This window comes from Pristiophorus japonicus, chromosome 14 (assembly GCF_044704955.1).
Source record: "Pristiophorus japonicus isolate sPriJap1 chromosome 14, sPriJap1.hap1, whole genome shotgun sequence".
NCBI lineage: Eukaryota > Metazoa > Chordata > Chondrichthyes > Pristiophoridae > Pristiophorus > Pristiophorus japonicus.
The window spans coordinates 115,672,724-115,699,982 of record NC_091990.1 but is presented as its reverse complement, the minus strand read 5'-3'; the positions used below and the strand labels follow the sequence as shown (position 1 = coordinate 115,699,982).

Genomic DNA, 27,259 nt, shown 5'->3' with positions numbered 1-27,259 from the left:
TTCTCGGATGAGGGCACTATTTATTTATTTATTGCTCTTCCCTGGTTGCCCTGAGGGCAATAAAAGCCAACCACCTTGTGTGGGATGAGAGTCACATGTAGGCCAATCAGGTTAGAGTCGGATGGTTCCCTTCCCTGAAGGATATTAGTGAACCAATTTTCTTTTTATGAAAATCCAGCAACTTCCGTGGTAATTTTCTATGGCCCACAAATTTTATCAGATTTATTAGAATCAGTCTCACAACTTGCCATGGTAGGATTTGAACTCGTAGCCATTGGGTTGCTCAGCTACCTTACCCATTAGATTTTTAAATTTTATTTATTAGTTCATGGGATGTGGGCTTCGCCAGCAAGGCCGGTATTTATTGCCCATCCTTAATTACCCTCGAGAAAGTGGTGGTGAGCCGCCACCTTGAACCATTGTTCTTTGTAATGGTTTGGTACAACAGAGTGTCTCGCTCAGCCATTTCAGAGGGTTGTTAAGAGTCAACCACATTGCTGTGGGTCTGGAGTCACAAATAGACCAGACCAGATAAGGGCAGCAGATTTCCTTCCCTAAAGGACATCAGTGAACAAGATGGGTTTTTATGACAATCTGGTAGTTTCATGCTCACCACTACTGATACTAACGTTTTTATTCCAGATTTATTTAATTAAGTGAATTTAAATTCCCCAGTTGCCATGCTGGGATTTGAACTCATGTCCTCTGGATCATTCATCCAGGCCAATAGATTAGTAGTCCAGTAACCTAAGTACTATGCTACCATTCCCTAGGTGATAGATAGAGATGGGGCAGCTATGGGGGGAAATGGGATGGGGGAATCAATATTAAATATGAAATCATCGAGCTAGGAAGTATTTCTTTTACCAGAGAGTTATCAGCTAGAACATGCGGTGAGTATGGATACACTGCAACAACAATAACTTACATTAATATAGTACCTTTAACACAGTAAATTGTCCCAAGGCGCTTCACAGCAGCACTTTCACACAAAATTTGACACCAAGGCACCTAAGGAGATATTAGGATAGTTGACCACAAGCTTGTCAAAGAGGTAGGTTTTAAGGAGTGACCTAAAGGAAGAGAGAGAGTTAGAGAGGTTTAGGGAGGGAATTCCAGAGCTTGGGGCCCAGGCAGCTAAAGGCACGGCCGCCAATGCTGGAGCAAAGAAAATCTGGTGTATGCAAGAGGCCAGAATTGGAGGAGCACAGAGATCTTGGAGGGTTGTAGGCTGGAAGAGATTACAGAGATAGGAATAGGCAAGGACATGAAATAATTTGAGTTAGGATATGGGCAGCAGAGTTTTGTGTCAGCTCAAGTTTACAGAGGGTGCAAGGTGGGAGGCCAGGAGAGTGTTGCAATGTATGGGGGCAACAAAGGCATGGATGAGGATTCAGCAGCGGATGAGCTGAGGCAGGGTGGTGATGGGCGATGTTACGGAGGTGGAAGTAGGCAGTCTTGGTCATCGGCTCCTGAACTTAAGGAAAGGTAACTTCGACAGTATGAGGCATCAATTGGCTAGAATAGACTGGCAAATGATACTTAAAGGTGGTGGATAAGCAATGGCAAACATTTATAGATCACATGGATGAACTTCAGCAATTGTACATCCCTGTCTGGAGTAAAAATAAAACTGGGAAGATGGCTCAACCATGGCTAACAAGGGAAATTAAGAATAGTGTTAAAACCAAGGAAGAGGCATATAAATTGGCTAGAAAAAGCAACAAACCTGAGGACTGGGAGAAATTTAGAATTCAACAGAGGAGGACTAAGGGTTTAATTAAGAGGGGGAAAAGAGAGTATGAGTGAAGCTTACAGGGAACATAAAAACTGACTGCAAAAGCTTCTATAAATATGTGAAGAGAAAAAGATTAGTGAAGACAAACGTAGGTCCCTTGCAGTCGGATTCAGGTGAATGTATAATTGGGAACAAAGAAATGGCAGACCATTTGAACAAATACTTCGGTTCTGTCTTCACGAAGGAAGACACAAATAACCTTCCGAATTCCGAGGGGACAGTGGGTCTAGTGAGAAGGAGGAACTGAAGGATATCCTTATTATGCAGGAAATTTGTGTTAGGGAAATTGATGGGATTGAAGGCCGATAAATCCCCGGGGCCTGATAGTCTACATCCCAGAGTACTTAAGGAAGTGGCCCTAGAAATAGTGGATGCATTGGTGATCATTTTCCAACAGTCTATCGACTTTGGATCAGTTCCTATGGACTGGAGGGTAGCGAATGTAACACCACTTTTTAAAAAAGGAGGGAGAGAGAAAACGGGTAATTATAGACCGGTTAGCCTGACATCAATAGTGGGGAAAATGTTGGAATCAATTATTAAGGATGAAATAGCAGCACATTTGGAAAGCGGTGACAGGATCGGCCCAAGTCAGCATGGATTTATGAAAGGGAAATCATGCTTGACCAATCTTCTGGAATTTTTTGAGGATGTGACTAGCAGAGTGGACAAGGGAGAACCAGTGGATGTGGTGTATTTGGACTTTCAAAAGGCTTTTAACAAGGTCCCGCACAAGAGATTGGTGTGCAAAATCAAAGCACATAGTATTGGGGTTAATGTACTGACGTGGATAGAGAACTGGTTGGCAGACAGGAAGCAGAGAGTCGGGATAAATGGGTCCTTTGCAGAATGGCAGGCAGTGACTAGTGGAGTGCCGCAGGGCTCAGTGCTGGGACCCCAGCTCTTTACAATATAAATTAATGATTTAGATGAAGGAATTGAGTGTAATATCTCCAAGTTTGCAGATGAAACTAAGCTGGGTGGCGATGTGAGCTGTGAGGAGGACGCTAAGAGGCTGTAGGGTGACTTGGACAGGTTAGGTGAGTGGGCAAATGCATGGCAGATGCAGTATAATGTGGATAAATGTGAGGTTATCCATTTTGGGGGCAAAAACACAGAAGGCAGAATATTATCTGAATGGCAACAGATTAGGAAAAGGAGAGGTGCAACGAGACCTGGGCATCATGGTTCATCAGTCATTGAAGGTTGGCATGCAGGTACAGCAGGCGGTGAAGAAGGCAAATGGTATGTTGGCCTTCATAGCTAGGGGATGAGAGTATAGGAGCAGGGAGGTCCTATTGCAGTTGTACAGGGCCTAAGTGAGGCCTCACCTGGAATATTGTGTTCAGTTTTGGTCTCCTAATCTGAGGAAGGACGTTCTTGCTATTGAGAGAGTGCAGCGAAGGTTCACCAGACTGATTCCAGGGATGGCTGGACTGTCATATGAGGAGAGACTGGATCAACTGGGCCTTTATTCACTGGAGTTTAGAAGGATGAGATGGGATCTCATAGAAACGTATAAGATTCTGACGAGACTGGACAGGTACGATGCGGGAAGAATGTTCCCGATGTTGGGGAAGTCCAGAACCAGGGGACATAGTCTTAGGATAAGGGGTAGGCCATTTAGGACTGAGATGAGGAGAAACTTCTTCACTCAGAGAGTTGTTAACCTGTGGAATTCCCTGCCGCAGAGAGTTGTTGATGCCAGTTCATTGGATATATTCAAGAGGGAGTTAGATATGGCCCTTATGGCTAAGTGGATCAAGGGGTATGGAGAGAAAGCAGGAAAGGGGCACTGAGGGAATGATCAGCCATGATCTTCTTGAATAGGCTCGAAGGGTCGAATGGCCTACTCCTGCACCTATTTTCTATGTTTCTATGTTTCGATAGAGTGGATATGGGGTCGGACGCTCATCTCAGATCAGATAGGACGCCAAGGTTGCAGTCCAAGTGAGCTGGATGAGTTCCTGAGGATGGAGGACATCTCTATTTGTACAAAATAGGTGGGAGAGTAGCTGTAATTATAGATACCATTTGTTCCAGTCTCCTCGAACTCACTTGATTACTTTCTTGGGTTAGAAAGGAATTTCCAGAATTTTTTCCGACATCAAAATCTTTTTACATAGAATTTACAGCACAAAAAAGGCTTATCTAGTTTCCCCTTAAATTTAAATCACCTCAACTACTCCATGTGGTAGCAACTTCTACACTCTGAGTAAGGAAGTAAGTATCTTCTGAATTATTTTTTGCATTTATTAGTAACTATCTTATATTTATGCTCCCCTAGTTTTGGAGTCCCCCCACAAATGGAAACATCTTCTCTCTGTCTACCAATCAAATCTCTTTATAATCTTAAAATCCTCCATGAGGTTAGCCCTCAGTCTTCACTTTTCTAGAGAAAAGAGCTCCAGCATGTACAATCTTGCCTGATAGTTATAACCTCTCAGTTGTGACTGCTTTTAAACTCTTAAACTTTTAAAACAACTTGGAAACCTTTGGGAAAATTGTTAACCTTGAAAGAAACTTTCCAAAACATCCCCCGGATCCCCTGCGGACAGCTGACCTTCCTAATCCTGCCCCCCAACCAAGCCTCGGGCCATCTACCATCAATGGTGCTACTTGGCGCCGAGCTTGCAGCCAACACCTCGCCGTAGGCAATTAGGTTTATACTGCAGTGCCTGGTCTCCAGTCGTCTTGGATCCCCTTGCCACTGGACCAAGACCGTGCTCAGCTAAGCCCATATGGTTGCCAGTGTGCAGCGGCCACCCCACATTAAAAGAACTCACGCACAGGCGTCTTCCACTTCACTAATATGAAGTTCTGGACCTGGAACGTCAGGACTCTCATGGACAACTCCAACAGCAACAGGCCAGAATGCTGCACCGCCATAGTTGCCCAGGACCTTAGACGTTTTGACATTGACATCGCCGCCCTAAGCGAGACCCAGTGGGCAGGGGAAGGCCAGCTCAAGGAACAAGGTGGAGTTTACACCTTTGTCTGAAAAGGAAAACCAGAGGAAGAACACCGCTTTCATGGAGTCGGCTTCGCCGTCAAAAATGAACTGGTCGACTGCCTCAAAGACTCCCCCTGCGGGGTTACCGAACGCCTCATGACTCTTCACCTTACCCTATCCCGGAACCAATGCGCCACAGTCATCAGTGCATACGCCCCAACACTCGTTGTAACAGATGAGGCTAAAGAGTCCCGTGTCCCCAAAGGCGAAAAATTGATCCTCCTAGGTGACTTTAATGCCAGGGTCGGCAAAGACACAGCTCTCTGGGGAGGTGTGATTGGCAGAGAGGGGGTAGGGAAAGCCAAGAGGTTGCAGGGTGACTTGGACAGGTTAGGTGAGTGGGTAAATGCATGACAGATGCAGTATAATGTGGATAAATGTGAGGTTATCCATTTTGGGGGCAAAAACACAGAAGGCAGAATATTATCTGAATGGTGGCAGATTAGGAAAAGGGGAGGTGCAACGATACCTGGGTGTCATGGTTCATCAGTCATAGAAGGTTGGCATGCAGGTACAGCAGGCGGTGAAGAAGGCAAATGGTATGTTGGCCTTCATAGCTAGGGGATTTGAGTATAGGAGCAGGGAGGTCTGACTGCAGTTGTACAGGGCCTTAGTGAGGCCTCACCTGGAATATTGTGTTCAGTTTTGGTCTCCAAATCTGAGGAAGGACATTCTTGCTATTGAGGGAGTGCAGCGAAGGTTCACCAGACTGATTCCAGGGATTGCTGGACTGTCATATGAGGAGAGACTGGATCAACTGGGCCTTTATTCGCTGGAGTTTAGAGGGATGAGATGGGATTTCATAGAAACGTATAAGATTCTGACGAGACTGGACAGGTTAGATGCGGGAAGAATGTTCCCGATGTTGGGGAAGTCCAGAACCAGGGGACATAGTCTTAGGATAAGGGGTAGGCCATTTAGGACTGAGATGAGGAGAAACTTCTTCACTCAGAGAGTTGTTAACCTGTGGAATTCCCTGGCGCAGAGAGTTGTTGATGCCAGTTCATTGCATATAGCCAAGAGGGAGTTAGATATGGCCCTTACGACTGAGTGGATCAAGGGGTATGGAGAGAAAGCAGGAAAGGGGTACTGAGGGAATGATCAGCCATGATCTTATTGAATGGTGGTGCAGGCTCGAAGGGCCAAATGGCCTGCTCCTGCACCTATTTTCTATGTTTCTATGTTTCTAATAGTTGCAAATCTGAGATCGATAGAATTTTGCAAGATAAGAATGTAAAAGTTTATGGAGCCAAGGCAGGTGCATGGAGTTAAGATACAGATCAGCCATGATCTTGTTGAATGGCAGAACAGGCTTGAGGGCCTGAAAGGCTTGCGCCTGTTCCTATGAGACCATATTATAATCCACTTTTATTTTTAGGTAGGGTGGCAGCGGGGATAGTTCTTGACTTTGTGCAAGAGTGTAAAACGGGCTGTCAACCCACCCACTTTACATTAAAATACGTAAGATCTGTCGGGTCTGTCCGTGACCACAACAAACCACGCTGGGTACAGGTATATTGTAAACAAGCACAACAGATTTTATTAAGTGGTTTACTTCCAGTACAAAGAAATAATACTTAACAAGGCGATAGTCGATAATTGGTTCCTTAAAACCTCAATGGAAGCTCATGAGTGACTGTGGTACAGTCTCTTGCTGTGTTCTGTTGACTCTAGTTCTCCTCCAGTCTTCATCATTGTTTGCGCTGCCTTCAGGGTTCAATAGCTGATTCTCTTATACCTTATTTTCCCTTTCAAATGCTGTGATAGCTGGCAGCTGTTTGAGCTTCACCATACATCTCATCCTAACATTCCAGCCTTTGACCTTCAATAGCACAGTCTACCATTATCCAACGAGTGGGCGACCTTTTGGCCAGATTACCGCCCAGGTAGCAAAGTTGAAAACCACCCACATACCCACATTCCACGATTCTGTTGTAGCAGTTGGTAAGACCCTGAGTTTATACTGGTAATCCTTGATACTTCCTGCACAGGCCCTTTCTGTGAAAGGGTCCATTGTTCGCCTCATAGTCTGCTAGCTTGTCCGTATGGCCATGTTCAATGTTCTCTCTCAGGCCAACATCCCCAGCATCGAGGCATTGATCACGCTCGATCAGCTCCGATGGACGGGCCACATTGTCTGCATGCCCGATACAAGACTCCCGAAACAAGCACCCTACTCTGAGCTACGTCACGGCAAGTGAGTTTCAGGATGGCAGAGAAAACGCTTGAAGGACACCCTCAAAGCCTCATCGAAAAAAATGTTACATCCCCACCGATTCTTGGGAATCCCTGGCCCAAGATCACTCAAAGTGGAGGAGAAGACTCTGAGAAGGTGACAAACACCTTGAGTTTCTTCACCGGGAGCACGCGGAAGACAAGTACTAACAGTGGAAGGAGCGTACACCAAACCAAGCACCCCATCCACCCGTCCCTTCAGCCACCATCTGCCCCACCTATGAGAGAGTCTGTAGATCACACATTGGACTCATTAGTCACCTTAGAACTCATATTAGTGTGGAAGCAAGTAATCCTCGACCCAGGGGGACTGCCTAAGAAGAGATGGCCATGTTTTAGGCCATAGCGAGCATAGGCTTGTCCTGTGGAAGTACTCCCTTGAGTTGGGCACTTGAAGAAATATCTGTAGCACACTCAAATCAGCACAGGTCCGAATGATTGGCTCTTTCTCACATGTTTTTGTGCAGTGCAAAATTCAGCCATTCATTTTTTAGTGTTGATAAAAATTCACAACAACCTCACGGTAATCAAATTCAGTAATATAAACCTATTGAACACAGTGGGGACAGCACTTAATAAATATTTCACTAGATAAGTCAAGTGGCTACTTTCCAAGGAATCATATTCTGGGCCATGGCTTAAATGATTAATTAATTATAGGTAAGGAATAGACTTCATTTTGAAATATCATGAATCCCACAGCTTATTGTCTCACTTAACCCAATGCTCCTTTTCTGCTGGCATTCATTGAGGTAACGTAGGTTGGATGGAACCCAATGCCCAAATGTTCCTTATCATTGTAAAATATATCGTTTGCGTTCCAAAGTAACCGAATCTAACAAGGTGAACAGCCGAGAGAAGGAACCATTTCTGCAGGTTTTAGGAGGAAAATTTGGGTCTGTGCAAGGCAAAAGCTTGATATATGAAAAAAAAACAATAAACGATTTTTATGGAACAATAGACATACATACAATTACATCGGATATACGGCACAGAAACAGGCATTCGGCCCAATCAGTCCATGCTGGTATTTATGCTCCAGTCGCGCCTCCTCCCGTCTTTCCTCATCTAAATCTATCAGCAGAAGCAACTATTTCCTTCTCCCTCATATGCTTGCCTAACCGCCCCTTAAATGCATTTATACTATTCACCTCAACCACTCCCTGTGGTAGTGAGTTCCATATTCTCACAACTCTTTGAGTAAATAAGTTTCTTCTGAATTCCCTAATATATTTCTTGGTGACTATCTTATATTAGGGGAAGTCATGTTTGACAAATTTACTGGAGTTCTTCAAAGATGTAATGAACAGGTTGGATAAAGGGGAACCAGTGGATGAAGTATATTTGGACTTCCAGAAGGCATTTGACAAGATGCCACATAAAAGGTTACTACACAAGATAAAAGTTCATGGGGTTGGGGGTAATATATTAGCATGGATAGAGGATTGGCTAACTAACAGAAAACAGAGTCGGGATAAATGGTTCATTCTCTGGTTGGCAACCAGTAACTAGTGGGGTGCCGCAGGGATCAGTGCTGGGACCCCAACTATTTACAATCTATATTAACGACTTGGAAGAAGGGACTGAGTGTAACGAGGCCAAGTTTGCTGATGATACAAAGATGGGTGGAAAAGCAATGTGTGAGGAGGACACAAAAAATCTGCAAAAGGACATAGATGGGCTAAGTGAGTGGGCAAAAATTTGGCAGATGGAGTATAATGTTGGAAAGTGTGAGGTCATGCACTTTGGCAGAAAAAAAATCAAAGAGCAAGTTATTATTTAAATGGAGAAAAATTGCAAAGTGCCGCAGTACAGCGGGACCTGGGGGTACTTGTGCATGAAACGCAAAAGGTTAGTATGCAGGTACAGCAAGTGATCAGGAAGGCCAATGGTATTTTGGCCTTTATTGCAAAAGGGATGGAGTATAAAAGCAGGGAAGTCTTGCTACAGCTATATAAGGTATTGCTGAGGCCTGGCATACTGCGTGCAGTTTTGGTTTCCATATTTACGAATATGGAAGGTTCACTGGGTTGATTCCGGGGATGAGGGGGTTGACTTATGGGCCTGTACTCATTGGAATTCAGAAGAATGAGAGGTGATTTTATCGAAACGTATAAGATTATGAGGGGGCTTGACAAGGTGGATGCAAAGAGGATGTTTCCACGGTTGGAGGAGACTAGAACTAGAGGGCATGATCTTAGAATAAGGGGCCGCTCATTTAAAACAGAGATGAGGAGAAATTTCTCTCAGAGGGTTGTAAATTTGTGGAATTCACTGCCTCAGAGAGCTGTGGAAGCTGGGACATTGAATAATTTTAAGACAGAAATAGACAGTTTCTTAAAAGATCAGGGGATAAGGGGTTATGGGGAGCGAGCGGGGAAGTGGAACTGAGTCCATGATCAGATCAGCCATGATCTTATTGAATGGCGGAGGAGGCTCGAGGGGCCGTATGTCCACTCCTGTTCCTATGGGCCGAAGTTTCCACACGATAAAAAACGTGCGCCCCTCCGAGCTGGGTGCCCGTTTTTCGCGCCACAAAATGCGCCTAAAAAAACCCTCCGTATTCTCCACCTCCTTGCAGGTCCTCTGGCCCTCGGCGCGGCGCAGCAGGAGCTGTAGGAGGGCGGAGCCAGGTCCCTGCGCTGAAAACAGTGCCGGGACCTCTGCACATGCGCGCTACAGTGGGCACGCATGTGCAGTAGCTCCAGGCACACAAAACTGTGTGGGAGGGGCCCGAAGCACGCAGCCCCTAGCCCTGGCCCAATGGCCTCACTGGGGCTGCGTGAATAAGGCTCCTCCCACGGCCAGCTCCTGCTTCCTGCCGACTCCCGCTCCTGCTTTCCCCCCCCGCCGCCCCCCCCCCCCACCCCGGACCAGACCCGACCCGACCTGTCTGCCGCTGCCGCTCCTGCTTCCCCCCCCCCACCCCGGACCGGACCAGACCCGACCTGTCTGCCGCTGCCGCTCCTGCTTCCCCCCCCCACCCCGGACCGGACCAGACCCGACCTGTCTGCCGCTGCCGCTCCTGCTTTCCCCCCCCACCCCGGACCGGACCAGACCCGACCTGTCTGCCGCTGCCGCTCCTGCTTCCCCTCCCCACCCCCCGAACGGACCTGATTCGACCCGTCTGCGTCTGCCGCTGCCGCTCCCGCTCTCACCCGACTCGACCCGACTCTACTCCCGCCCCCGGACTGGATCCGACCTGACCTCCCCCTCCCCGACCCGACCTGACCTCCCCCTCCCCGACCTGACCTGACCTCCCTCCCCGACCTGACCTCCCTCCCTCCCTCCCTCTCTCTCTCTCTCTCCCTCCCTCCCCCCTTCTCTCCCTCCCTCCCTCTCCCCCCCCTCCCCCCCCCCACTCTCCCTCTCTCTCTCTCCCTCCCTCCCCCTCCCCGCCCCCCGCCGACCTGAACCGAACCTCTCTCCCCGACCCGACCCAACGCCACCTACCTCTGGTGCTGGGTACGGGCCCGGCCCGAAATCTCGGGCCCGGCCCGTTCAGCCTTCGGTCCCGATGGCAAATCGCTTCCTAAAGGCCTGCCTGAAGAACTTTCACACAGGTAGGAACATGGTTTATTTAATCTTTTCTTTGCTTATAAATTTTTATTCAGGTTGGATTTATTTGTATAATATTTGTATAAGTATAACTAAGGATTTATTGTAGAATTTAATGACTTCCCTTCCCCCCCCTCCCCCCTCACCCCCTCGTTCCCTACGCCTAATTTGTAACCTGCGCCTGATTTTTTAATGTGTAGAACAGGTTTTTTTCAGTTCTACAAAAATCTTCACTTACTCCATTCTAAGTTAGTTTGGAGTACGTTTTCACTGTGGAAACTTTGAAATCAGGCGTCAGTGGCCGGACACGCCCCCTTTTGAAGAAAAAATTCTGTTCCAAAGTGGAACTGTTCTACCTGACTAGAACTGCAGAAAAAAAAATGTGGAGAATTGCGATTTCTAAGATAGTCCGTTCTCCACCAGTTGCTCCTAAAAATCAGGCGCAAATCATGTGGAAACTTGGGCCCTCTATCTTATGTTCTTATTGATGACCTCTAGTTATGCTCTTCCCCACAAGTGGAAACATTTTCTTTGTATCCACTCTGTCAAAACCTTTCATAATTTTAAAGGCCTCTATTAGGTCACCCCTAAGCATTATCTTTTCAAGATAATGTTTGCCACTGCCTATCCACCGTCAACCCTTTAAGTTTCATTTGACAGTCTATTCTAGCCAATTCATGTCTCATACCTTTCCTTAAGTTCAAGACCCTAGTCTCTGAATTAACTGTGTCACTCTCCATCTTAATAAAGAATTCTACCATGTTATGGTCACTCTTCCCCAAGGGGCCTCGCACAACAAGATTGCTAATTAGTCCTTTCTCATTACACATCACTCTGTGTAGAATGGCCAGCCCTCTAATTGGATCCTCGACATATTGCTCTAGAAAACCATCCCTAATACACTCCAGGAAATCCTCCTCCACCGTATTGCTACCAATTTGGTTAGCCCAATCTATATGTAGATTAAAGTCGCCCATGATAACTGCTGTACCTTTATTGCACGCATCCCTAATTTCTTGTTTGATGCTGTCCCCAACCTCACTACTATTATTTGGTGGTCTGTACACAAATCCCACTAGCGCTTTCTGCCCTTTGGTATTCCGCAGCTCCACCCATACAGATTCCACATCATCCAAGCTAATGTCCTTCCTTACTATTGTGTTAATTTCCTCTTTAACCAGCAGTGCTACCCCACCTCCTTTTCCTTTCTGTCTATCCTTCCTGAATGTTGAATACCCCTGGATGTTGAGTTGCCAGCCTTGGTCACCCTGGCGCCATGTCTCCGTGATGCCAATCATATCATATTCATTAATTGCTGCCTGTGCAGTTAATTTGTCCACCTTATTACGAATACTCCTCGCATTGAGGCACAAAGCCTTTAGGCTTGTCTTTTTAACACACTTTGTTCCTTTAGAATTTGGCTGTAATGTGGCCTTTTTGATTTTTGCCTTGGGTTTCTCTGCCCTCTTCTTTTACTTTTATTTTTCTTCTTTCTTTCTTTTGCTTCTGCCTCCATTCTACTTCTCTCTGTCTCCCTGCATAGGTTCCCATTCCCCTGCCATATTAGTTTAACCCCTCCCCAACAGCACTAGCAAACATTCCCCCTAGGATATTGGTTCTGGTCCTGCCCAGGTGCAGACTGTCCGGTTTGTACTGGTCCGACCTCCCCAGAACCAGTTCCAATGTCCCAGGAATTTGAATCCCTCCCTTCTGCACCACTCCTCAAGTCACTTATTCATCTGAGCTATCCTGCGATTCCTACTCTGACCAGCACATGGCACTGGTAGCAATATTGAGATTACTACCTTTGAGGTCCTACTTTTTAATTTAATGATCACATGGATGAACTTCAACAAGTGTACATCCCTGTCTGCAGTAAAAATAAAATGGGGAAGGTGGCTCAACCGTGGCTAACAAGGGAAATTAAGGATAGTGTTAAATCCAAGGAAAAGGCATATAAATTGGCCAGTAAAAGCAGCAAACCTGAGGACTGGAGAAATTTAGAATTCAGCAGAGGAGGACAAAGGGTTTAGTTAGGAGGGGGGAAATAGAGTATGAGAGGAAGTTTGCCGGGAACATAAAAACTGACTGCAAAAGTTTCTATAGATATGTGAAGAGAAAAAGATTAGTGAAGACAAACGTAGGTCCATTGCAGTCAGATTCAGGTGAATTTATAATGGGGAACAAAGAAATGGCGGACCAGTTGAACAAATACTTTGGTTCTGTCTTCACAAAGGAGGACACAAATAACCTTCCGGAAATACTAGGGGACCGAGGGTCGAGTGAGAAGGAGGAACTGAAGGAAATCCTTATTAGGCGGATAAATTGTGTTAGGGAAATTGATGGGATTGAAGGCCAATAAATCCCCGGGGCCTGATAGTCTACATCCCAGAGTACTTAAGGAAATGGCCCTAGAAATAGTGGATGCATTGGTGATCATTTTCCAACAGTCGATCGACTCTGGATCAGTTCCTATGGACTGGAGGGTAGCTAATGTAACACCACTTTTTAAAAAAGGAGGGAGAGAGAAAATGGGTAATTATAGACTGGTTAGCCTGACATCAGTAGTGGGGGAAATGTTGGAATCAATTATTAAAGATGAAATAGCAGCGCATTTGGAAAGCAGTGACAGGATCGGCCCAAGTCAGCATGGATTTATGAAAGGGAAATCATGCTTGCCAATTCATCTGGAATTTTTTGAGGATGTAACTAGTAGAGTGGACAAGGGAGAACCAGAGATTGGTGTGCAAAATTAAAGCACATGGTATTGGGGGTAATGTACTGATGTGGATAGAGAACTGGTTGGCAGACACGAAGCAGAGAGTCGGGATAAATGGTTTATTTTCAGAATGGCAGGCAGTGACTAGTGGGGTGCCGCAGGGCTCAGTGCTGGGACCCCAACTATTTACAATATACATTAATGATTTAGATGAAGGAATTGAGTGTAATATCTCCAAGTTTGCAGATGACACTAAGCTGGGTGGTGGTGTGAGCTGTGAGGAGGATGCTAAGAGGCTGTAGGGTGACTTGGACAGGTTAGGTGAGTGGGCAAATGCATGGCAGGTGCAGTATAATGTGGATAAATGTGAGGTTATCCACTTTGGGGGCTAAAACACGAAGGCAGAATATTATTTGAATGCCGGCAGATTAGGAAAAGGGGAGATGCAACGAGACCTGGGTGTCATGGTTCATCAGTCATTGAAAGTTGTCATGCAGGTACTGTTGTGTAGGCATGCCTGTTCTCTGTGTGATGGCTGTAACACTGTCATGTAACATTGAATGTACCCTTGTACTGTACACACCTTACCAGTACACTAGAGGGTGCTGTTGCTGGAGAACCAGGGGTTGCCTGCACATGGCAGGTAACCCAGTATAAAAAGGAACACACACTTTGTTGTCGGCACACAGGAACTGCTAATAAAGGACTGCAGCTCTGCACAGTTTACGCACCATACCTTGCCTCGTGGAGTCATTACTAAAGGTGCCTACATACGCCACAACTGGCGACGGGAATACGGGATCACGAACTACACGCTCAACATGTCTAACCTCAGCAACGTTCAGCATTTTACAGAGGGGGAAGATTGGGATGCTTTTGTGGAAAGATTGGAACAGTTCTTTATAGCCAACGCCCTGGACGGGGACACACCGGCCACACTACCGAACAAGCGCAGGGCCATCCTGCTTAGCAGTTGTGGGCCCACCATCTACGGTCTCGTCAGGGACTTACTAGCCCCGGAGAAGACAACCACCAAGAGCTATGAGGAACTTGTAACAATCATACAAGAACAACTAAAACTGAAAGAAAGCATCCTCACAGCCAGGCACCAGTTCTACACTTACCGGCGACCTGAGGGCCAAGAAATTGCCAAGTATGCTGCACACTTAAGAAGACTGGCTGCACCGTGTAAGTTTGGCGACCATCTTAATGAAGCACTAAGGGACATATTTGTCATCGGAATCGGCCACAAAGGCCTCCTACACAAATTGCTCTTGGCTGACATCACGGTCACCCTGCAGAAAGCAGTTCAAGTGAGCCAGGCCTACATGGTTTCGGCCAGCGACTCCAGGCGAATACTGACCCAGGACTCTAAACCGGCGAGAGCAGTGCACCACATGGACACTTCTAAAGGCAGAAATGCTGCCTGGTGTCCTACAACCCTGAATCCGCCACATGGGGCAAACCGGATGGCCCCGTGCTGGCGCTGTGGAGGAAACCACAGGGCCCACCAGTTCCGCTACAAAGACTATGCATGCAAGGCTGCAAAGAAAAAGAGCACCTTCAGAGAATGTGCAGAAAAGGCTGTACTCACTGTGTCTCTGATGAGTTGGCTAATCACCGGGGCTCCGACACAGATGAAGATGAAGCTGCTCTAACCCTGGGAGAGGAGTATGGAATCTTTACCTGCTCTACCGGAAGTTCTCCGTGGATGATGGAAGTGGACATCGACGGGGTCCCAGTCTCCATGGAGATCGACACAGGGGCGAGCCAGTCTGTGATGAGCCAAAAGGCCTTTGAAAAAATTTGGAGAATCCTGCCACTCAACCAAAACTGTCTCCTGTCCAGGCAAAGCTGCTCACCTATACCAAAGATAAAATCCAAATTGTTGGCAGTGTAGACGTCCAGGTCTCCCAGGGCGGCGTGTTGCACAAACTCCCTCTATGGATTGTAGCCGGCGACAGTCCCACGCTGCTGGTCAGGAATTGGATGAACCGGGTCCACATCAGGCGAAGTGGAGCTGTGGAAGAAAAGAGCACCACAGCCTGCCTGCAGCAAGACCACAGAATGACTGCAGCACCACAAGCATGTGGAAGAAAAGAGCACCACAACCTGCCTGCAACAAGAACCACAAAATGGCTGCAGCACCACAAGAAAGTGGAAGAAAAAAGTACCACAAAATGGCTGCAGTACACCAAGCAGCAGACCTGCATTCAAAATGGCCTCCTCCATGCCACGAGTCAACATGGAGGAGCATCATGTGACATTGAGCGGCCAATCGGATTTGAAAGCTCCCTTAAAGGAGACCGGTAACCAAAAAAATTTAAAGGGGATGTTCCAACTATTTGAGTACACGAACTTTAAAGCTAAAGATGCAATTAAAGGGTGCCAGTATGAAAATGTATGCAATGTAACCATGAATTGTGATGCTGGTTTAACTAATGTGACTAATGAGATGAATGCAGGTGTCAGTAAGGTTAAGAATAAGTTTATTATGCTTAACAATAATGACAGAGATTGTGAAATGCCTAATGTAACTATGTCTGTTGAAACCAGGACACCCAAAAGTGATGCAAATGCTGGAATGTATAATGCAGGCTCGACTATGTGTGATCAGAGCCAAGGTGTCATGTATGCCGGTAGGACACTGCCAAAGGACATTGGGTCCTACAGGGACCATGCTAATACCAATGGAATCCCCCTGTGGGAGACCCCCAGGTCAGCAGGCTACCTGACCATATAGCCTGGACCTTTGGAACGAACGTGATGCCCCTTGCAGGACACACACAGCAGACCCACTACAGGGACAGTGGTCAATGGGCAGCCCAGCCACCACCAATGGCAACCGGCACCAGACCAGCCCTACAGCCCCTGGCCACCAGGGCCAACACCAGAAGCATGAGGCCAATACCCTCCAGCTTCCCTGGCAAACCTTGGGATGACCTGACCCTCATCCCCATTGGTGGACAAGGAGCCCACCCAGTCTTGTGGCCCTGTCCACCACCCCACAACTACCCACATCACAGTGTATACACACCACCCACTGCTGCCGTGGCTACCTCCCCGAGGGATCCCACAACAGTGACACCCACTTGGTTTGTGTGTGAGGGAGGGGAAACATACGAGGCCAGCCTCAAGCACAGGGGTCACACCTGGCAACCACACAACCATCACCACAACCTCCCATAGCCCACCACTGATCACCTCCCCTGGTCATGACAACTAGGATATGAAAATGCTCAGGGGGGAGTATTGTTGTGTAGGCATGCCTGTTCTCTGTGTGATGTCTGTAACACTGTCATGCAACATTGAATGTACCCTTGTACTGTACACACCTTCCCGGTACACTAGAGGGTGCTGTTGCTGGAGACCCAGGGGTTGCCTGCACACGGCAGGTAACCCAGTATAAAAAGGAACACACGCTTTGTTGTTGGCACTCAGGAGCTACTAATAAAGGACTGCAGGTCTGCACAGTTTAAGCACCATACCCTGCCTCGTGGAGTCATTACTAAAGGTGCCTACATACGCCACAGGTACAGAAGGCGGTGAAGAAGGCAAATGGTATATTGGCCTTCATAGCTAGGGGATTTGAGTATAAGAGCAGGGAGGTCTTACTGCAGTTGTACAGGGCCTTGGTGAGGCCTCACCTGGAATATTGTGTTTAGTTTTGGTCTCCTAATCTGAGGAAGGACGTTCTTGCTATTGAGGGAGTGCAGCGAAGGTTCACCAGACTGATTCCTGGGATGGTTATCACCCATGATAACTGCTGTACCTTTGTTGCACGCATCCCTTATTTCTTGTTTGATGCTGTCCCCAACCTCACTACTACTGTTTGGTGGTCTGTACACAACTCCCACTAGCGTTTTCTGTCCTTTGGTATTCCGCAGTTCCAACCATACCGATTCCACATCATCCAAGCTAATGTCCCTCCTTACTATTGCATTAATTTCCTCTTTAACCAGCAACGCCACCCCGCCTCCTTTTCCTTCGCTGGAGTTTAGAAGGATGAGAGGGGATCTCATAGAAACCTGTAAAATTCTGATGGGACTGGACAGGTTAGATGCAGGAAGAATGTTCCCGATGTTGGGCAAGTCCAGAACCAGAGGACACAGTCTAAGGATAAAGGGTAAGCCATTTAGGACTGAGATGAGGAGAAACTTCTTCACTCAGAGAGTTGTTAATCTGTGGAATTCCCTACCGCAGAGAGTTGTTGATGCCAGTCATTGGATATATTCAAGAGGGAGTTAGATATGGCCCTTACAGCTAAAGGGATCAAGGGGTATGGAGAGAAAGCAGGAAAGGGGTACTGAGGTGAATGATCAGCCATGATCTTATTGAATGGTGGTGCAGGCTCGAAGGGCCGATTGCCCTACTCCTGCACCTATTTTCTATGTTTCTATGTAAAAGAGACCCAGCCTGTTCATCCTTTACTGATATGTATACACACGCATTTTTTGTATCATGCTTGTAAATCTTCTCTGCACCCTCTCCAGTGCCTCTATATCCTCTTTATAATATGGCGACCAGTACTCTGTGTGGTCTAACCAAGGTTCGATACAGGTTTAACATATCTTCCCTACTTTGCAATTCTATACCTCTCGAAATAAATGTTAGTGTTTGATTTGCTATTTTATGGCCTTGCTAACCTGTGTCGCAACTTTCAGTGCATGTGTATTTGTACTCTGAGATCCCTTTGTTCCTCTACCCCACCTAGACTCACACCCTCCAAGTAATAAGTGACCTCCCTATTCTGCCTACCAAAATGTAATACATCACATTTATTTGTGTTGAACTTCATTTGTCAATTATATGCCCATTCTGCAAGTTTATTAATGTCCTCCCTTAATTTGTTGCAGTCCTCCTCAAATTTGGTATCATCTGCAAATTTAGAAATTTAGTCAGATTCGAGGAATGCAATCCCTGAAATACTGGCAAAAATCCTGAAAAATCTCCAAATCCCATGCAATAAAAATGGAACTTGACTCATTCAAACCAGTTGTCCCAGTTACAAACAATGATAAGAAACATTTGAGCATTGGTTCCCTCCTGGCTATGTTACCTCAATGAATGCAAGCAGAAAAGGAGCATTGGGTTAAATCTGACAATAAGCTGCAGGATTCATGATATTTCAAAACTAGGTCTAGTCCTAACCTAGAATTAATTAATCACTTAAGCCGTGACCCAGTTTATGACTCCCTGGAAAATAGCCACTTGTTATAACTCGTGAATCCTTTATAATATGCTGTCCCCACTCTGTTATGGTCCCAGTTGTGGAATATGTAATGTATGCGTCTGTGAGCATGCTCACAGGCTTGTGGAGTTGTTGCACTGTGAGTGGCTTAGCCAGTCACGTGCTGTTCATAAAACTCAATAAAACCCCGATTAATTGAGTCCAGGTTCCCACGATGTGGCTTGCAGTTGTGAGCTTGGTGGATGAACTGGTAGTGTTAAGTTTGATTGTTAAACCTTTGCTAATAAACCAGATAGTTCTTTACAGCAAATGTGTAGCTATGAATTTTTAAGCAAAGAACCCATAAAGCAAATACACTAGAGAGTGCAACCTCTAAAACACTGGGTAAAAAGCCCAGAATCCCAGGCAATAAAAATAGAATTTCATTTATTCAGTCACTGTGAGGTAATGGGTCTGTCCCTTTTCAGACTATTCTTTCATATCAAAAAACATGGATACTTCTCCATATGGATATATGCCCTCTATTCCTGCAAATAATTGAGCAGCAACTTGCATTTATATAGCGCCTCTACCACAGTAAAACATCCCAAGGCGCTTCACAGGAGTGCAATCCGACAAAAATTGACACTGAGCCAAAGAAGAAGATATTGGGCTAGATTTTGCTGTTCATTGGATTTGTCCATACCTCTATGGGATTTTTCACAGCAAGTTGTTGTCAGTGGGAGCTTCAAATAGTATGCTCCCTCTACAGGGCATCTGGGATCTATGTGAACAAGGCAAGCAACTGTATATCTCCTTAACCAATCAGATCGAAGAATCAATGAGCTGCGCAGAGTCCAAACCAGGAAGTGAATTCAATGCCAAATCAGGTGAAGATAGCAAAATAAAGAGAGGGAAGGAAAGATTGAATTAAGAGAGAGAGATAAAAGGGACAGAAATAAAAAGCTAGTATCAGGAATCGTGACCATGAAACTATCGGATTGTTGTAAAACCTACCTAGTTTACTAATGTCCTTTAGGAAAGGAAATCTGCCGACCTTACCCAGTCTGGCCTACATGTGACTCCAGACCCACAGCAATATGGTTGACTCTTAACTGCCCTCTTAAATGGCCTAGCAAGCCACTCGGCACCGGCTTCGGACACAACAATGGCACACCCAGCCCAGTCAACCCTGCAAAGTCCTCCTCACCAACATCTGGGGACTTGTGCCAAATTTTGGACAACTGTCCTTCAGAATAGTCAAGCAACAGCCTGACATAATCATACTCAAAGAATCATACCTTTCAGCCGATGTCCCAAACTCCCTCCATCATCATCCCTGGGTATGTCCTATCCCACCGGCAGGACAGACACACCAGAGGTTGTGGTACAGTGGTATACAGTCAGGAAGGAGTGGCCCTGGGAGTCCTCAACATTGACTCTGGACCCCATGACCTCATGGCTACAGGTCAAGGAAACCTCCTACTGATTACCACCTACCGCCCTCCCTCAGCTGATGAATCAGTACTCCTCTATGTTAAACACCACTTCGAAGAAGCACTGAGGGTAGCAAGGGCACAGAATGCACTCTGGGTGGAGGACTTCAATGTCTTATCACCAAGAGTGTCTCGGTATCACCACTACTGACCGAGCTGGCCGAATGCTGAAGGACATAGCTTCCAGACTGCGGCAGGTGGTGAGAGAATCAACACAAGGGAAAAACCTACTTGACCTCATCCTAACTAATCTACCTGTCGCAGATGCATCTGTCCATGACAGTATTGGTAACAGTGATCACCGCACAGTCATTGTGGAGAAGAAGTCTCATCTTCACACTGAGGACACCCTCCATCGTGTTGTGTGGCACTACCACAGTGCTAAATGGGATAGATTCAGAACAGCTCAAAACTGGGTGTCCATGAGGCGCTGTGAGCCATCAGCAGCAGAAGAATTGTATTCCATCACAATCTGTAACCTCATGGCCCAGCATATCTCTCACTCTACCACTACCATCCAGCCAAGGCACCAAACTTAGTTCAATAAAGAGTGCAGAAGAGCATGCCAAAAGCAGCACCAGGCTTACCTAAAAATGAAGTGCCAACTTGGGAAGCTGCAACACAGGACTACATGCATGCTATAGACAGAGCTAAGCAATCCCACAACCAAAGGATCAGATCAAAGTTCTGCAGTCCTACCACATCCAGTTATGAGGAGGAGGCTCTATGAACATCCCCAACCTCAATGATGGCGGAGCCCAGCACACAAATGCAAAAGACAAGTCTGAAGTGTTTGCAGCCAGCTTCAGCCAGAAGTGCCAAGTGGATGATTCATCTCGACCTCCTCCTGAGATTCCCACAGGGCTGTAATGAGGTCTGCAGCTGAGTGGTCCTGGCAGAACCCAAATTGAGCATTGGTGAGCAGGTTGTTGGTGAGCAAGTGCCGCTCACAGAAGCCAGTGTTCAGCCAACTCGTTTCAGTCCACAAGATATCAAGAAATGGCTGAACGCACTGGATACAGCAAAGGCTATGGGCCCCGACAACATCTCGGCTGTCGTGCTGAAGACTTGTACTCCAGAACTAGCTGTGCCTCTAGTCAAGTTGTTCCAGTACAACTACAACACTGGCATCTACCCAACAATATAGAAAACTGTCCAGTTATGTCCTCTCCACAAAAAGCAGGACAAATCCAATCTGGCCAATTACATCCCATCAGTCTACCTTCAATCATCAGCACAGTGATGGAAGATGTCGTCGACATCACGTGGCACTTGCTCACCAACAACCTGCTCACCATGCTCAATTTGGGTTCCGCAAGGACCACTCAGCTCCAGATCTCGTTACAGCCCTGGTCCAAACATGGACAAAAGAGCTGAATTCCAGAGGTGAGATGAGAGTAACTGCCCTTGACATCAAGGCAACATTTGACCGCGTGTGGCATCAAGGAGCCCTAGTAAAACTGAAGTCAATGGGAATCAGGGAGAAAACTCTCCACTAGCTGGAGTCATACCTAGCACAAAGGAAGATGGTTGTGGTTGTTGGAGGCTAATCATCAGTCCCAGGACATCACTGCAGGAGTTCCTCAGGGCCATTTTCAGCTGCTTCATCAATGACCTCCCCTCCATCCTAAGGTCAGAAATGGGGATGTTCACCGATGAAATGCCTCCCAGGCTGTTGAGTGAAGTAAAAGAGAAAAATAAACCTTGACCATCATTTTTCAGTCCTCTCTGGCTTCAGGTGTGGTGCCAGAGGACTGGAGGACTGCTAATGAGGTACCCTTGTTTAAGAAGGGAGAAAGGGATAGGCCGAGTAATTACAGGCCTGTTAGCCTAACCTCAGTGGTGGGAAAATTATTGGAAAAAATCCTGAAAGACAGGATAAATCTACATTTGGAAAGGCAAGGATTAATTATGGACAGTCAGCATGGATTTGTTAAGGGAAGATCGTGTTTGACTAACCTGATTGAATTTTTTGAGGAGTTAACCAGGAGGGTCGATGAGGGTAATGCATATGATGTAGTGTATATGAACTTTAGCAAAGCTTTTGATAAAGTCCCACATGGTAGACTGGTCATGAAGGTTAAAGCCCATGGGATCCAGGGCAAAGTGTCAAGTTGGATCCAAAATTGGCTTAGAGGTAGGAAGCAAAGCGTAATGGCTGATGGATGTTTTTGTGACTGGAAAGATGTTTCCAGTGGGGTTCCGCAGGGCTCAGTACTGGGTCCCTTGCTTTTTGTGGTATACATCAATGATCTAAATTTGAATATAGGGAGTATGATTAAGAAGTTTGCCGATAACACTGAAATTGGCTGTGTGGTTGATAACGAAGAGGAAAATCATGGACTGCAAGAGGATATCAATCTACTGGTCAGGTGAGCAGATCAGTGGCAAATGAAATTTAATTTGGAGAAGTGTGAGGTAATGCACTTTGGGAGGGCTAATAAGGAAAGGGTAAACACAATTAGCGGTAGATCACTTAAAAGTGTAGATGAACAAAGGGACCTTGGAGTGCTTAGCCACTGATCCTTGAAAGTAGCAGGGCAGGTGGATAAGGTGGTTAAGAAGGTATACGGAATGCTTGCCTTTATTTACCAAGGCATAGAATACAAGAGCAGGGAGGTTATGCTTAAATTGTATAATACTCTGGTTAGGCCACAGCTGGACTACTGCCGTATTATAGGAACGACGTGATTGCACGAGAGAGGGTGCAGAGGAGATTTACTGGAATGGAGAATCTTAGCTATGAGGACAGATTTTGGAGTCTGTTCTCATTGGAATAGAGGAGGCTGAATGGAGACCTCGTTGAGTTGTACAAAATTTTGCGGGGCCTGGATATAGTGGGTAGCAAGGGCCTATTTCCCTTGGTGGAGGGGTCAATAACGAGGGGGCATAGTTTTAAGGTGGTTGGTTGAAGGTTCCGAGGAGATTTGAGGGGAGGCTTCTTCACGCAGAGGGTTGTGGGGGTCTGGAACTCACTACCAGGAAGGATGGTGGATGCAGAAACCCTCACCACATTTAAAAGTTGCTTGGATGGGCACTTGAAGTGCCATAACCTGCAGGGTTACGGACCTAGAGCTGGTAAGTGGGATTAGACTGGATAACCTCTTGTTGGCAGATATGATGGTAAGTCCTGGAGCGAATCGATTACGGCCAGAGTGATCTGGACTAATTTCGATCGCCTGGATGCGTCGCAGAGGAATTTTCCCAGATTTTTTCCCCCCAATTGGCTTGGGTTTTTATCTGGTTTTTGCCTCTCCCAGGAGGTCACATGGCTCCAGCTGGGGTGGAGTGTAGATGTTTCGGCGCAAGGGGTGTCGCAGTTGTGCGGGGCAGACTGGTTGGGCTGGGTACTCTTTACCTTTCCACCATTGTTCATTGTTGATAGGTTTATCTGTAACCTTCAGAGCTGCTGACTGAGGTCTTTGTGGCTCTTTGTCAGCCGGCGCAGACACGATGGGCCGAGATGGCCTTCTGCGCTGTAGACTTCTATGTTTTTATGTTTCTATGACTGCACAGTGTTCAGTGCCATTCGCAACTCCTCAGATAATGAAGCAGTCCATACCTGCGTACAGCAAGACCTGGACGACATTCAGGCTTGGGCTGATAAGTGACAAGTAACATCCATGCCACACAAGTGCCAGGCAATGACCATCTCCAACAAGCGAGAGTCTAACTGTCATGTATTCAACTATCATTGTAACCCATGTATAAGCTGACCTAAGTTGTACACCTTGAGAACATTGACCACAAGAGGGTGAACTTGAGGGAGACACTCCTAACCTAGACTTTCGGGTATAAAAGGGGAAGCTCCACCCACCTTCATCACTTGAGGTCTTAGTAATAAAGGTAACTGGTCACAGAGTGACCTTCTCTCAAGTATGGGCCTCGTGTGCATTTCTACTGTATAGTGAGGACATATAATTGGCAACGAGAAACTGGGATGTAAACCATGCAAGCATGGCCACTAGCAGCACAGACGAGAGGTACTGTGTTGGTGATGATTGGGACGACTTTATTGATAAACTACAGCAAAGTTTTGTCACTAAAGAATGGTTGGGACAGGATTCAGCCGACAAATGCAGTGCTCATCTGACGGTTTGTGGATCCACAACGTACTCCCTGATGAAGGATCTCCTAGCGCCAGAGAAGCCGACGGACAAGATGTTCGAAGAGCTCAGTAAGTTGATAGGGGAGCACCTTAAACCGGCGAGCAGCATGCACATGGCAAGACACCAGTTTTACACGCACCGGCGGCGAGCAGGGCAAAGCGTTCCAGACTTCGTGGCAGATCTCCGGTGACTGGCGAGCCTATGTAAGTTCCCAGATGCATGCAGAGTGGAGATGCTGCAAGACCTTTTTATTGAGGGCATTAGGCACGCTGGGGTTTTCAGGAAACTGATTGAGACCAAAGACTTGACCTTAGAAGCGGCGGCTCTGATAGCCAAGACATTTATCTCAGGGGAGGAAGAGACCAGAATGATGTATGACAAAAGTCTTGGCTCAAATGCGGCAAACAACCAGGGAGTCAACATTGTTAACGCGGCACACAGTTCTCTAGGCAGGCAAGGGCAATCGGACCTGCCCCAGCATGTAGTCGAACCCAAAGGGGGAATTCAACAGAGACAATGGCTAGCTGAACGGCGATTCACGCCATCGCAATGGACAATGCGACCAGTAATGGGGCCATCAACACCTGTTAATGGTGCGCTTAAGGACAGTCACAGAGACAGAGACGATTGACTGGTAATGGACCTTTTGTTTCCAACAATGGGGCCTCCAGCTCATGCTGGAGGTGTGGAGGCAAACACCCAGCCAGGGCTTGCAGATATCAGCAATATACCTGCAGAAACTGCAACATCAGTGGTCACTTGGTGCGTATGTGCAGGAAGCCTGCAGCCAGGTTGATGTACGATGAGGACGGGCCCGATGTAAGCCCTACGAGGCCAAATGAATACCGGGGGAAATCGCTGGAAGCTGAAGTTCAGCAAGTTCATGTGAAGCACATATACAGTTCATATACCAGGACACCACTGATAATGATGAAAGTGCTCCTCAATGGAATCCCAGTATTAATGGAGCTAGACACGGGGGCCAGCCAGTCCCTGATGAGTATTAAACAGTTCGAAAGGTTGTGGGTGTCCAAGGCCAGGAGGCCAAAATTATTGCCGATTGACGCACAGCTACGGACATATATAAAGGAGATAATTCTTGTGCTAGGCAGCGCCATGGTAGTCGTGACCCACAAAGATTCGGAGAACAGGTTGCCACTCTGGATTATCCCAGGGGATGGTCCCGCACTACTGGGGAGGAGTTGGCTTGCTGTCATGAATTGGAAATGGGGCGATGTCAATGCAATTTCTTCTGTGGAGCGAGTATCATGCTCACAGGTCCTGGACAAATTTGACTCATTATTTCAACCCAGCATCAACACTTTCATGGGGGCCAAGGTAGTGATTCACTTAAACCTTGACACCAGGCCAGCACACCACAAGGCCAGAGCGGTGCCGTACGTGATTCGGGAAAAGATAGAATGCGAATTGGACCGCCTGCTGAGGGAAGGCATCATCTTGCCAGTCGAATTCAGTGACTGGGCGAGCCGGTGCTCAAGGCAGATGGGTCGGTCAGGATATGTGGCGATTACAAGGCCACCATCAATCGGGTGTCACTCCAAGACCAGTACCCGCTACCGAGAGCGGAGGACCTCTTTGCGACGCTATCTGGTGGCAAACGTTTTTCAAAATTAGACCTGCCCTCAGCTTACATGACCCAGGAGCTGGCGAGTGAGTCGAAGAAGCTGACCACCATCACGACACACAAGGGGTTGTTTGAGTATAACAGATGTCCGTTCGGGATTCGTTCGGCCGCCGCAATCTTTCAACGAAATATGGAAAGCCTCCTCAAGTCGATTCCAAGGACGGTGGTTTTTCAAGACGACATCCTCATCATGGGTCGCGATACCCAAGAACACCTCCACAACCTGGAGGAGGTGCTACGCAGACTGGACCGGGTAGGGCTATGACTGAAAAAGGCGAAGTGCGTCTTCTTAGCTCCAGAGGTAGAATTCCTGGGGATGAGGGTAGCAGCAGACGGGATCAGACCTACTGCGTCCAAAACGGAAGTGATCCAGAGAGCACCCAGACCCCGTAGCACGACGGAGCTGTGTTCGTTCCTGGGGCTCCTGAACTATTTTTGTAACTTTCTTCTCAAATTGAGCACGCTGTTAGAGCCGCTACACGTGCACCTACGCAAAGGTCGCAATTGGGTCTAGGGGGACAGCCAGGAAAGGGCTTTTGATAGAGAACGCAATTTGTTATGCTCCAAAAAACTATCAATGTTATATGACCTGTGTAAGAAACTTGTTTTAACGTGCGATGCGTTGTCCTATGGGGTCGGGTGTGTGTTGCAGCATGTGAATGCCAATGGTCAGTTACAGCTGGTAGCTTATGCCTCCAGAAGTCTGTCCCAGGCAGAAAGGGGCTACAGGATGGTGGAAAAGGAAGCGCTAGCATGTGTATATGCAGTAAAAAAAATTCACCAGTACCTGTTTGGCAGGAAATTTCAGCTGGAGACAGATCACAAACCCCTAACGTCCCTTTTGGCCAACAACAAGGCCATAAATGCGAATGCATCGGCCCGCATATGCGCACAGCAATGTTACGTTAGCCGCCTATGACTACACAATTCGGCACAGACCGGGCACTGAAAACTGCACCGATGCACTCAGCAGGCTCCCACTAGCCACCACTGAGGGGGCAACTGAGCATGATGCTGAGATGGTCATGGCTGTTGAAGCTTTCGAAAGCGAAGGCTCACCTGTGACAGCCCATCTGATTAAAGTCTGGACAAATAAAGACCCGCTACTGTCTTTAGTTAAGAAATGTGTCCTGAATGGGCCCTGGGCAGCCACGTACAGGGCATGCCCTGAGGAATTTAAACCGTTTCATAGGCCCAAGGATGAACTCTCGATTCAGGCCGATTGCCTACTGTGGGGAAACAGACTAGTCATGCCCCAGATGGGCAGAGAGGTGTTTATCAGAGAACTTCACAATGAGCACCCGGGCATTGTCGTGATGAAGGCAATTGCCAGGTCACACGTTTGGTGCCCAGGGATAGATGTAGACCTGGAACTTTGTGTTCGCAGGTGCAACATGTGTGCTCAGCTGGGCAACACACCCAGGGAAGCCCCCCTTAACCCCTGGTCCTGGCCCGCCAAGCCATGGTCATGCATCCATGTGGATTACGCAGGTCCTTTCATGGGAAAAATGTTTTT

The 27,259-nt window shown here is 47.0% G+C and overlaps 1 protein-coding gene across 6 annotated transcripts in view; it reads left to right on the top strand.

The window, feature by feature from the left end:
• The window catches only part of LOC139280046 (doublecortin domain-containing protein 1-like), a 761,217-nt gene that overhangs the window by 644,355 nt on the left and 89,603 nt on the right, over positions 1-27,259 (top strand). The gene's annotated exons all lie outside the window — the stretch shown is intronic.